At 43.1% G+C, this 12,260-nt stretch overlaps 1 long non-coding RNA gene across 1 annotated transcript; it reads right to left on the bottom strand.

Annotated features, from left to right (window-relative positions):
* Positions 1-780: 780 nt before the first annotated feature.
* Positions 781-12,216, bottom strand: LOC129383909 (uncharacterized). Its single transcript, XR_008611731.1, has 2 exons — positions 11,966-12,216; positions 781-10,875 (listed from the first exon to the last, which is right to left on the bottom strand). It is a non-coding gene; the product is annotated as an uncharacterized lncRNA (long non-coding RNA).
* Between the last annotated feature and the right edge of the window lie 44 nt (positions 12,217-12,260).

The following is a 12,260-nucleotide window of genomic DNA, read 5'->3' as shown; positions in this document are numbered from 1 at the left end:
TCAGTTTAGTAGCAGAACTGTGTTTTATGGCGATCCTCTATTTAGATAGAAAGTCTTGCTCACCAGGTTTTCTCCAAAATGCAGAAGTATGGTTTTCCCATGCTCACAGCAGGTGTGTTGTCGGGGGGCCAATTTGTGCAACAGACAAGTGCAGGGACAACACCTTTAAATTAAATTAAATCATTTGCCACCTGTCAAGAATTCTGAAATCGGAAGGGCGAGAGCGGCACCGTCCCGCCACACCACTGGCGTGCGCCTACAAACGGCGTGAGGAACGAGGGGCTACCACAGGTGTGTCTCAAAGATGGGTGGATGGCAACTTTCCCTTTCATTTCCGGAGGCATTTCGGTGCATGCTGCATTTTATGGGAATCGCCGAATTGTTTGGGCTACAACAGGCTTTCTTGCGCCATAGGCAATGCACATGTTACGAGGTAGTTAGGTTGCTTTTGACATCACTTACTTGCCGTCCCACTGGTTTCTTCGAAAAGAGAATTCAGGCTTTTGTTTGGATTTTTCAGTTGTTTTTGCAATGCACACCAGTGTAATACTTCACGAACACAGTCATCACGGTGCGATCTATGTTGCACAGCGTTGATCAGAATGTGAATCGAAATGCTGTGTGCTAGACTTGTTTTCGATTCCCATACCTGGCGCCTCCACTTATTTAAGTCTTTCACACTAATGGCACACCTTTCCAGGGATTTAATGCCTGGACATCCTGCTGCAAATGCACTCTGTAGTGTTGATTTGTTGCAGGTGATGAACATACTAACACAACTTCACGGTGCAAATTTATTACTTCAACGTGTAACTGAAACACAAGTTCCACTTCTTACATAGTTCAGTGCAAGTAAGTTGTAAGTCAGTAATAAAACATCTGATGTTCACAGCACAGTGTTTAGTCTCACATTCAATTGAGAACAGTGATAAATCCAACAATGGAAAAAAAGTAAAGCGTGCAACCCACAAACATGTACTTCAACAAGCTTTGTCGGCAGTTCTCTTTATATTAGAAAAATGCACACATAAAGAGATGTGCTAGTAAAGATAAGTGTACTTAAAAATATGTGGCGCTTTGCCAAGAAGTCAAAGCTTGAGTTGCGTTTTCTTCCAAGGAAATTTGAAGTTCTCAGTCACATCTTTAGGACATACTTGACCAAAAGTGTCTATACAAACTTGGAACGTAACAGTGTTTTCTAAAACAGACAAACAAAGATTGAATAAAGTAAATGAAAGCACAATATACATAAGCGAAGCAATTGGCCTGTACTTGTTTTCAGCTAAACATGAAAAGGCCGAGTATAAAAATGTGTTGTGCGTTAAATAACAAGTAAAAGAACACAAATTATTGTGAGACATTTCATCGCAAAACTTCTCCGCAGCATTTGATCACTCGGAAATAGTGCTTGCTAGTCAAAAACTTTCAGCAACACTCGGAAATACTTTGTTCTGTTTTGGCAAGTGGAGTAAACGGGTAACCAAAAACATAAATAACAAATAAATAATAATCCAAGTTTGAAAGACTAACAAGTAGCTGCCATTAGGCTTTTAAGGCCAAGCTGCAACGAGATAGCATTTCTTTAACATTTAAAGTCAGCTGCCACAACAGAATCTTCCAGCTTTCTTTCAGGTGGTCTTGGCAAAGACCCTCGTGGTCGCATCTCACAAACAGAAGCCCACAGTTTTTTTTTTTTTTTTTTTTGCTAAAGAGCCAAAAAAATAAGACGATGGAAAGTGTAAGTCCGGCTGCCACAACAAAACATATTCACTGCTGCAATTCATTGGCACAGAATTATGAAATAACTGTAAGGTACTTGCTTCACGTCGTCAGTTAAGCTGAGATTTTCCAGTAACGAAGAAAAACAAAGTTGCTTCAACTCTTGTCACACGCACACGTCAAACACAACACAACACTAAAACATAGCTACTGGCTTCCGACAATGAAACCAGAGTAAGTAGCTCTTGGAGTACGATAACATAAGTGCAAAGAGGAGAGAATCATTGTTAGCATTGCAACGTAGTGCGTTTCGTCATCTGCAAACCGGGCTGGCCACACTGACCAGGGACACTGCCTTGGAAAACATAATAGCTCTTCACTGTTTCCTTCTACAACCAACCGAGTTGGCAGCTTCCAATATTCTGGGCTCTGCCTTGCGATAAGCATTGGCATTACCAGCAAATGAAATGCATTATCTGTGAAGGCTGGCTTGGCTGTTCATCTGCATACACATTCATGTTGTCGTTACTAAAACAGCAGACCACTTGTGAATTTAGCCAAGGCTACGAGTTCTGAACCGTTATAATGTAAGGTTTCCTTTCGCTTTATTCTATTATTTACCATCCTCTACTGATTACAATAAAGTTCTTTCCTCCTCCTCCACTGATTACTAGCCCATCCTGGTGATAACATGAGTGTAGTGCTGCATAGACTATTGAAGACAGCAGAAAGAAAATAATTGGAATATAATCATTGCATTATCTGGGCCCTGTACATCCTTTGTCCAATCAAAATTTTGGATGGCTCACTCAAATCTAGGAGGAGACATGGCTCTGAGCCATGTACTGAGCATCAATTTCATTCAGTGCTCCACCCGGAATTTCGGAGAGTGAGGGAAAAGAAAATCTTGTCATTCATTGTTCTCCCAAAACTGAAAACAGTACAAATGACTCCGTCTCACTTTTACTCTTTTTGAAACCCTTTCGTGAACATTTCAATTTTCCGATTCTAACCAATCACATGAGGGAAAGCGAACGGTCCGCTTGCACCACCGAGCTCGAGATCAGGGTTCGACTCTTGGCTGCCTGCCTCAAAACACTTTGTGTAGTTTTGGGAAGTTAAGCCCATGGTCTGGTTAACAGCTAGCTGCCTGTTCAGCCTCTTGGTTGGTTCACTTGGCAGATCCCAATAGTCGTAGACTATGGGACCTCTTTCTGTACTTTTTATTTGTCAAAACTTGCAACTACTATGAGAAGCAATAAATTGAAATTGACTAACTCCAGCTAAACAGGTGTGCTAGATTGAATTCCTGGACTGGGGGCCATATCTTGCAACCATTTTCCAATTCTCTTTGTGTTACCTCCAGTCAGTGGCTTGCATACCACTTCACCAATTGTTATCGCCAGGATAAGCAACTGAGCACAACACATAAATGTAAAAGAATTAAAATTGAAGAAGACATGGGGGGTGAACTTTCCTTCAGCAGGGAAGCTTCCCTACTGAGGAACCAAATATGTGTTCCTTAGTAGCTTGCATAATGCCATGTTCTGGTGAAATACAAGTTCCTCTGTCACTTTGCTGCCATTACTGCTGTCTGCGCAGTCAGTCATTGGAAAGGAATCAAATCGAAGGCAAAGAGTTGTTCTGGTATTTGGATTTGCAGCTTTGTAGCACTTCAAGTGTGACAGGAACTGGGTTGCACAGCTTGAAGTTGGCTTTTGTCATGTGCCAAACGGAGCATAGTTTCAAGAAGCACAAGACTTGCGTGACCTTTCTGTTTGCACATTATCAGGTTTCTGTTTCACAATTTTTTTGCTGTCTGCACACACATACATTGCTCGTAGCTGCCAAAGAATGAAAAAACATATATTACTACAAGTACCTCAGCATTCAAACTTCACGGGTTAAAAGTGCTGTTTTTATTATTGTAACATAGTGGTTGTGCTAAAAATGCACTTTCATTGCCGGCAGCAATATTTAAGAGTGACGAATTTACATATTTAGTCTACTAACATTTGCTTGAAGCCCCAAGAGATGTTTGTTTATTTATAAAAAATGTCACCATGACCTCATTTCCGAGCACATGGTATCTGTGCATAAGAATGTCAGATAAGTTGGATAAGGTAAAGATTCGACTTCTTGGCACACGCAGCAATTTGGCTTTTTTTTTTTTTTTAGCAGCTGGGTATGATACACATCTTGCACCATAATGCTTTGTTTACTGACTTGTGACAATTTGTCCCACAATACATACTCCTTTCACTTTAGCCATGTGTCCTGTCTGATTGGGTGTGAGTGAAGCATGTATAACATATATGCAAGCTGAATTTCGTGACATACAGTAAGCACCTAAGTGCCTATGGCCGCTAGGGGCCCTGGTTGTCGGTATCTTCAATTCCAGGACTTGCATGCAAAGTGCATGCCATTTAAAAGCCATGCAGCAACTGTTCTATAAAAATAAGTGCTACCACAAGCAACTACATTAGCAAGGTTGCTTTGAGTCTCAGAGCATCAGTATCCAGAGGAGGTACTCGGGACAAGTTTACAAGTTGACTAGCACTGAATGCGTCAGCATCCGGGAATGCGCCAGCGTTCCTGGGACAGTGCCAAGAAGGCTATGGGCTGGAGATGCCAACCTGTCTGGTGCTAGCTATGCAAAACCTTGTGAAAGCAATTGTATACCCAAAGATGAACGATGGAGGAATATCTGTCCTGATGGACTCTAGCCTCAGATCAGTTGGACTTCTGTGACTCATGCTGTGGCTTGAACACGCCGTGTAGCATCAACAATAATGGCAGCATTGTGAGCAGAAGCTTGCATTCGTGATAAGGGTGCAATGACAGCAGTTCGTGGTTCTCAACTATATTCGACACGTACTATGTGCCTTACACAAGGATAGAAAAATTCAACACTAGCTGCCTATAACAATGTAAATGTGAAAGTATACCCCCAGCTAGACAAGCACTGAGGCTGCAAAGTGTACCTTGTAGGCGTGTGCTGTTTTAGCGATCATGCACAGCAATTCCCAGCAGCAGCAATGATGCCTCGTAAAGGCCAATGACCCTGAAGATGGTCGCACTAGTACATGTCTCTCCTCGTCCTAAGTCTGTTTTACGCAGTATCTTTTCCTGGAGCAGGGTGTAGGTTTGGGCGAGTTGACATTCTATACTTTTATGATACATTGGGTAGACGACTAGGCGCAAACGAAATAAACCAAATGCACAAAACGCTGTTGTCTACCGCACGTATCATTTCCTAGACTGAGTCTGGGCACGTGTCTGCACAAGTGTACATGTCTCAGGATCTATATGAATCTGACTCGTTGCAGAAGCACACAAAAATAAACGCTAATCAAAGGATGTAGATGTATAACAGTATTTAACAATGTCTCATGGGGAAGCTCAGATTGTTCAGAATAACACTGGCTCGACAAAAACAAGCCGATACAGACACGCAGCCCGACAAACACGCCATGCCTCCCTGTGGTATCGCTTCACACATCTGCTCGTACCTCTGTTCCACATGTTCAAGTGAGCAACCCATTACAGCAGTGAGCACACTAGCTCTACAAAAGAGGTTTTCATTTATCAGATAAAGCGAACATTATTAATTATAAAATGCAACAGCACTTTTGCCATGACATCTTGGAAAGTTCCATGTGAATGTTGGCCACTGTAAACAGGAGGACAGTTTAAAGCAGTGCTGCTTGAAAATTCCTGTGCCTTATTCTTGGGCTATCTGACCTAGATTTGTAGAAGCTTAATAAGCACTTATTTATGCAAGCAACATTCCTACTGCTGGGCTGTGTTAAAGTATGCGCTGCAAACATGCAGCATTGCGCAGTTGACCCAAGTGTCCCTTTGCAACATAAACAAAAGTTGTTGACAAATAGCGGCGCCATAAAACTTAGACATTAAAAGAACGTAGAAATGCCCTATCACACATCAGCAAAACCACTGCACTGTGCTACGAGGCCACACGCACATTACTTATACACTTAATCAAGACAACATAAAGAGTTGCCGTTGACATGTAATGCCAGACACTGGCTGTTTCACAGGTTTGCATGACAGGCATGAAGAAACGATGCCAGGATTCCTGTTGGGCCACAGCACACGAGCCTGCGTGACATGTCAAGGTCGTGCAGCGCTGCTTGCATCACGACATTGCCTACACATACGCTTTCTGCTACCACTTATTGGAGTTGAACACACATTGCTGCAGTGTTACGGTTGGTTGTCCAGCTCTGATACAAGTCACTGAAAGGCAGCTAAGTAAGTTGTAGACTCTGTCTCTTAGTCAGCAGACGTGATGCCAAGTCCTGGCAGCGATCCTTGCAGTACTACGCAGGATTTTATCAGACCATCAAACGATAGCTTGCTAGTAGAGGCTACAAATTTGTGACCAGCAATCTGTGTGCGTGAAAATGTGCCCTGAGATGGCATGCCTGGACAAGACACCGTGATGGGAACACTTCGAGCTGTGGAATGTGACTGGCTAGCAGTGGCCAACATCTTCGTGCGCCAAAAACAGTTCAAAGCAGAGCGCGAGCGGCACCGGCTTGAGAGTATGCGTGAGGTGAAAGATGCACAATAAAATTCGAGCAATAAAAACAAGCCCACCAATTCATGAAATTATGCCACCAGCAGCTGCTGTCAGGTCCAGCCATACACATGTTGGCCTGCGAATGCTTTCTGCAGTCAACGTGCCCGTCCAGGACATGCAGCCGTATGCCACTCGGCATGTCGAGCGTCGAAGAGAAATTAGTAAAGCACTCATCCGTCACATGATGGCAGTGCCCTGTTCTTAAAGATGCCACTATAACACATCAGCCATGGTCAAGTGTTCGAAGAAGTGTGCTGGATTACCCGTCTCTTCGTTGATGGCAATGGACCACCTCTTTGAGGGCAACGCCAGAGTAGACCATGTGCCAGTCAAGTGGCGAAGGCTCTGAAGCATCTGTACTTCAGCTGACGGTGATGCTCTTGAAGACGCCTTGGGAACACTCCAGCTGTAGTCACAAGAGTGAGAAAATGTGCTGAAGCACCTGTCTCCTCTCTCCTCCTCTCCTGTCTCCACAGCCTACGAGGGAAGTGCTAAAGCAGACACTGTGGCACTCAAGCGTCCATGCGAAGATGCTGAAGCGTGTGCTCCTCAGCTGACGGCGATGCCCTGCTCTTGGAGGTGCTTCTTGCGGTGTCGCACCAGGATGGACCTCTGGATGAAGGTGCGCAGGCAGAAGTCGCACTTGTGCGGCTTCTCGCCCGTGTGGGTCAGGATGTGCCGCGAGAGGGTTTGCTTGAGGGCAAACGAGGCGCCACAGTAGAGGCACCTGAAGGGCCGATCCCCGGTGTGGATGAGCGCATGCCGCTCAAGGCTGCTGCGCCGCGTGAACATCCGGGAGCACCGGTGGCACCGGAACTGGTTCGGCCGCAGGAAGTGGGAGTTCAGCTGAATGTGCCAGTCCTGGCTGGCACGTCCTGGTGTCAAACAGAACAACAGCAAGGCACTAATCAGTCGGGTATGACAAGGAGCTAGTCGCCTTTTATTTTTTGTTGTTGCTGCTAACTGTTTGTAGAAGAAAAAGTACTGTGAAGCCCTGCACAAAGTCCTTATGCAAAGAAAAGAAGATAATAGTTTTAGCCTGTGCTTCAATGAACTATTACCATTAACGTGGAGCACTGGTAGCACTAACTTGTGATGTTGAGTCCAATTAGAGAGCATACAAGACTAAAACTACAATGACCTGCAGTTCTGCTTAGCTACTGTTGTAAAGACATAGGCAGCAATCATTGACATATATAAGCCTTTCTTTTGGGGGAGAACATTTGTGCAACACAAGAAAGTTTCTAAAAAACAATGCGTCACTACAATGAGAACACTCGTGCAACTTAAGTTTCTAAAGATGTGTGGTTGCAATCACTAGGTGTCATTGAGAACATCCACACAAGGTAACAAGCTTCCAAACAGGTTGTGGTTGAACAAAATTCCACTAGGCGTCACTACTGGTGTTCTGTAAATAAAAGCGGTTATATGGTTATACTTACCACACCCTGAAAAAGGGTCATGTAAACAAGCATGGTTTTCAGTGAGATTGTGTTGAACCCAACCAATTATAATTTACTTTGGCAGAAGAAGATGCCAAGTAACTGACACGGCAAAAATTTAACAACAGCCATTAAACAACAGAAGTAGTGCTAAACTGGCAAACAAAGGCAAAGTTATTTATTAGAAGGATACAACCTATGCAATGTTGGTCTAAGTTTTCAGACTGAGTGTTATATCTCAATTTGTATACTGGAGCTTTGCCCGCTAACTGAGAAATGGTACACAGCGGTACAGCACAGAGGCCCTGGGCTAACACGATAACTCGCTGTTTCACAAGTGGGCTGCTCACAATTCTTGCATAAGTTAAACAACAAAGAAGAATGTTTTCTTGTGAGAAGTCTGCTCACAAATGAAAAGAGGTCACCACTATCTTAACTGCACATAGCTTCCTTTTTTTCCTGATTTATAAGTGCTGGTTGCATTGCTTCAAGAATGGTTGGCTGCTCACCTATCATAAACGCACAAGAATACTCCGCTTACTTCTATGGTCAGCAAACATAACGTGAAAAAATAGGTGGAAAACTGTTGCACATGGCATAAAGAGAACCCCAGCACACATTTTTCTGTTCAAGCACTCGTGCTCACTCATGAGTTCTTTGACTCTGTGCAGCATTACTCTCATATAATTAGCGAAAAGCAAGAAGCAGGCTGCCAGGAAAGCAACACTCTTAACAAAACCAAATAATCCTCAAGTTGACTAGTCTCACAGCAGGTACAACCTTCGTTGCACGCTACAAAGCCATTAGAAGCACGAGCAGTACCTAGACCTGGCTGTGTTGTGTGATGGCATCAACCTTCAAGATATTTGAAATCTTGAGGTTCAGAGCTTGCCTCAGTCTCCACAGCACTCCAGCATTGTCTATGCATTGTCCCAAAATTAGCTGCAGTAATACCCTTCTCGATGCCTCGGTACCCAGTCGAGTATGCCTTTGATCCTTTTCCAAGTGAACTTGGAAGAAGTTACGTAAGATATTGATCCAAAATACAAAGTAGAATATATGCTTGTGAGAATGCTTTATTTTTGCACGTGAGAAAACCAGCCAATTGTGACTTTTATCATCAGCAACTCTACAGAAGGTATCGTAGCAGTGTGACAGGAACAAGCACATTGACCTGAATAGTTTCTCATTGGAAAGTGTATTGCCATGATGTGTAAAATTTTCAGAATTGCACATACTAAAATCCAGATATACCAGAGGCACATAAACACAGGTGTTAATTAAAACCTCATGAACAGTCAACAGTCCAAACAAACTTCATGCATGTGTGGCAGAGACATGAACAGTTCTGAGGACAATTTTTATCAGTGACAAAATGGTAGCAGAAGAACAGTAACTGCTTCCAGTTTCTTCATCAAAGGCACAAAGTGGGTTTTCTGGAAGTCCTGAAACAAAGTAATTTGGTTATGTCAGACACACCAAGGTTACACACCACACAGAAAGTGCACGTCATTGGCATGACAATATGCAATGGACCACAGCTGTCTCTTTTTCTGAACAAATGATGGTACGAAAGAATGAAAAACGATAACGCACTTCCTGTAGCTCTTTCTGTATTTTTTCTTAGTTTTCAGACTGTATGCTGCTAACCAGAAAATTGTGCAGAAGGGTTGTAAATTGGGCTTGTTAGTATATATCTACAAGAATACTTGTAGAAGAATACTTTACGAGTATATTTCAGCCTGGTTGAGTCTACTAATCATGTCCCATCTTCTTGTGCTGTGCCGAAGTATCCTTGCAACCAGATGATATTAATATCAAAAGCATACTTCCATCCACCGTAAATTTGTTGAGCCTATTACCCCTCTAAGTTCTTTTTTGTTTAATTCACTTCTAAACTTTTATGGCTTTTCAATTTAAGAATAAACCAAGGTGCTTATTTAGCCAAAACAGGGTTAGTGTAATGTAAGAATTGCTTTTTCAGATTTTTTTTTTTTTTTTTTTTTCATATCACCCACCGCTCATGACTGGCCAATCCTGATAACATATGTAGCTGGAGAGCTGCTCTAACCAGTGATAGCGTGTGGGGAAAAAAGAAACAGAACCATTGCATCCCAGGCTTACATAAACACCGCCTTTCCATGAGAGAAAAATCTCCATCATTGATTTTAGCTTTAACGGCTCTGACTGGGGTGTTATACAAGAGGCGGGAGGGGGTGCATTTAAAGAAAACAAGAATGGACAACTTTTTCATTTTTTTTAAACTTTAGTAATTCCTGTAAGTAAAAGATATGGTGCAATAAATAAATCAATGCAAAAGAAGCAGTGTTTTGTATTGCATTATAAAAAATATGATAAAAGAAAGCACTAGAAAAGGCACCACACAATAAGTTATGGCAGTTGCTAGTAACAGAAACATAGAGTTAGCAATTCTATAAATTTTACAGCAGCACACTCAATTGCACTTTTATAAGTACATAGATAAAGAGAACTGGAGATGGAAGCAGTAAACAAATACGGTATAATTATAAGCTTTCATTTTTTACAAAGTCTACCTAGGTGTGAATATTGTACTGACACTACGGTATATAAAGAAAGAAATATTAAAAAAGCTTTTAGTTCCTTATTACTTGTTTCACAGTTGAACACTACTTTTTTGCACACTGCTGCTTGGTCAACCTGCAAATGAAATGCAAAACGTGCAAATCCACTTGAAAGACAATGCGATGACAAAGAGTGCAAAAGACAAGGAAACAAGGTGTGAATACACAACGAGTTCATGCTAGAAGAAAACGAACACAACAGCTGAGCATGCAGTAAAAAAGCCCAGTGCTTTAGACATAATATGTAATATATTGAACGTGACATAATAACAAAAAAAAAGTACAGCCCAAAGAAACAACGGAAACCTGAAGTGATTGATGAACAGTGGTCACATAAGAGATGGCCCACATTAAAGCTAACATTTCGACAAGGGCGCTTTCATTTGTCAGGGCCCTGACAAAGAGTGTTTGATATGTTCGCTCCAACCTCGCATCTCTTGTTCGACCATTGTTCATCACTTCAAGTGTCGCATCTTCCCATAAACCTCCGTCTTGGAATGGAGACCTGAAAAACACAAGCACTGCATTTGTCTTAGTTGCAAATGGCTAGCTGTGGCTTAGTGCACAACTTGAAGACATTGCATGTTTGAAGAAACATTCTACCTAGGGGAAAGGTTAATTTCGTGGCCAAAATGTGTCTCTCACATTGCCGAGAGTCTTTTAAGTATGTTTAATGTCGCAAGCCATGCATGCAGCGTCTGGTAGTGTGTTGCGGATGTCCGTTCTACAACTTGAAGCTTGAACTGATATTCTAGAGCACGCAGTCTAGCACGGTCTATTGTGGTCTTTCACACAACAGCCATGAATGCTAACAGGAAAGATTTCACTGACACAGGGCATGGGTTGTTTCAGGGAACACTGAACTATTTGTCCGCAGGCTGACGAAAGGTCGCACCACTTTTTGTTCGACACCAGCTGGAATGTTCACGCCGTCATTCGATTAATTCCAGATGTCGAGTTAAATTTAGCCATTCTGGGCAACTTTAATTTCTCGCTAATGCTAAGCAATTCTTTGTGCGTAGAGGAACACGACGCGTGTGACAAAGCCCAACATTGTTGTTTAAACGGTTGCGCGGTTTCGTTCAATGCGACCAATAATGAGATTGAGCACCGCGCGCTTTAAACGAAAGCCGTTACTTTGCGTAGTGGAATGTTTTGACTGCTCGTGTGAGATGTAACGTACGTACTTAAAGTGTGTTACACTTATCGAGCTCTTTAACGATATTTCCTCGAAAAACTGCTCTGTCGAGTAATCGAAAACACGAAGAGCGCTCGATTTCGGGGAGCTCCGCTGCTCTTCGGAGTAGTGACCACAAAGAAATCGTATGGTGTGGCTTGAAAGAGCAGCGCTAGCGGGTCGCGGTTAAGAGAGCGACAAAATAAGGCGACCCGTCCGTAAGCCAGCATGACAAAGAAGCGGCGATCGACTGAAAACATTTCGTGCAAGACGACATGACGCGAAACCGAGCAATGGTCCGGGCCCCTAGCCGAAGGCTGACCTCGATCGAACACCTGGCTTTGTTTAGCGCCGGCGGCATAAAGCATACAGCGGAGCAGATGTCACTTACCTCGGCGGTGTCGGCTGCAAGACTTACCTTCTCGCGGCAGCTGACTGAGCTTGCAATGTTTACAAACACAACCGATTAATCGTCGGCTATTAAGAACACGGGCTGCTTGCCCCACAGCTCGAGGCCGCTGGAGAAAAAAAAATGGCACACGTTGTAAAACGTTAAAAATAAAAACGCGCACCAGGACGCCTCGTATCTCCTCAACGCGGGACAGCCGTGGTCTTTTGAGAAAGCGCAGGTGAAAAGCGCTTTCAAGCAACAACAACAAACCGAAGAAACTCTGCCATGTGCATGCTGGCGATAGCGATGGCGTCGCTTTGAG

The sequence above is a fragment of the Dermacentor andersoni genome, chromosome 9 (assembly GCF_023375885.2).
Source record: "Dermacentor andersoni chromosome 9, qqDerAnde1_hic_scaffold, whole genome shotgun sequence".
Lineage (NCBI taxonomy): Eukaryota > Metazoa > Arthropoda > Arachnida > Ixodida > Ixodidae > Dermacentor > Dermacentor andersoni.
The sequence above is the reverse complement of the archived record's forward strand: the minus strand, read 5'-3'. Positions and strand labels throughout refer to the sequence as shown.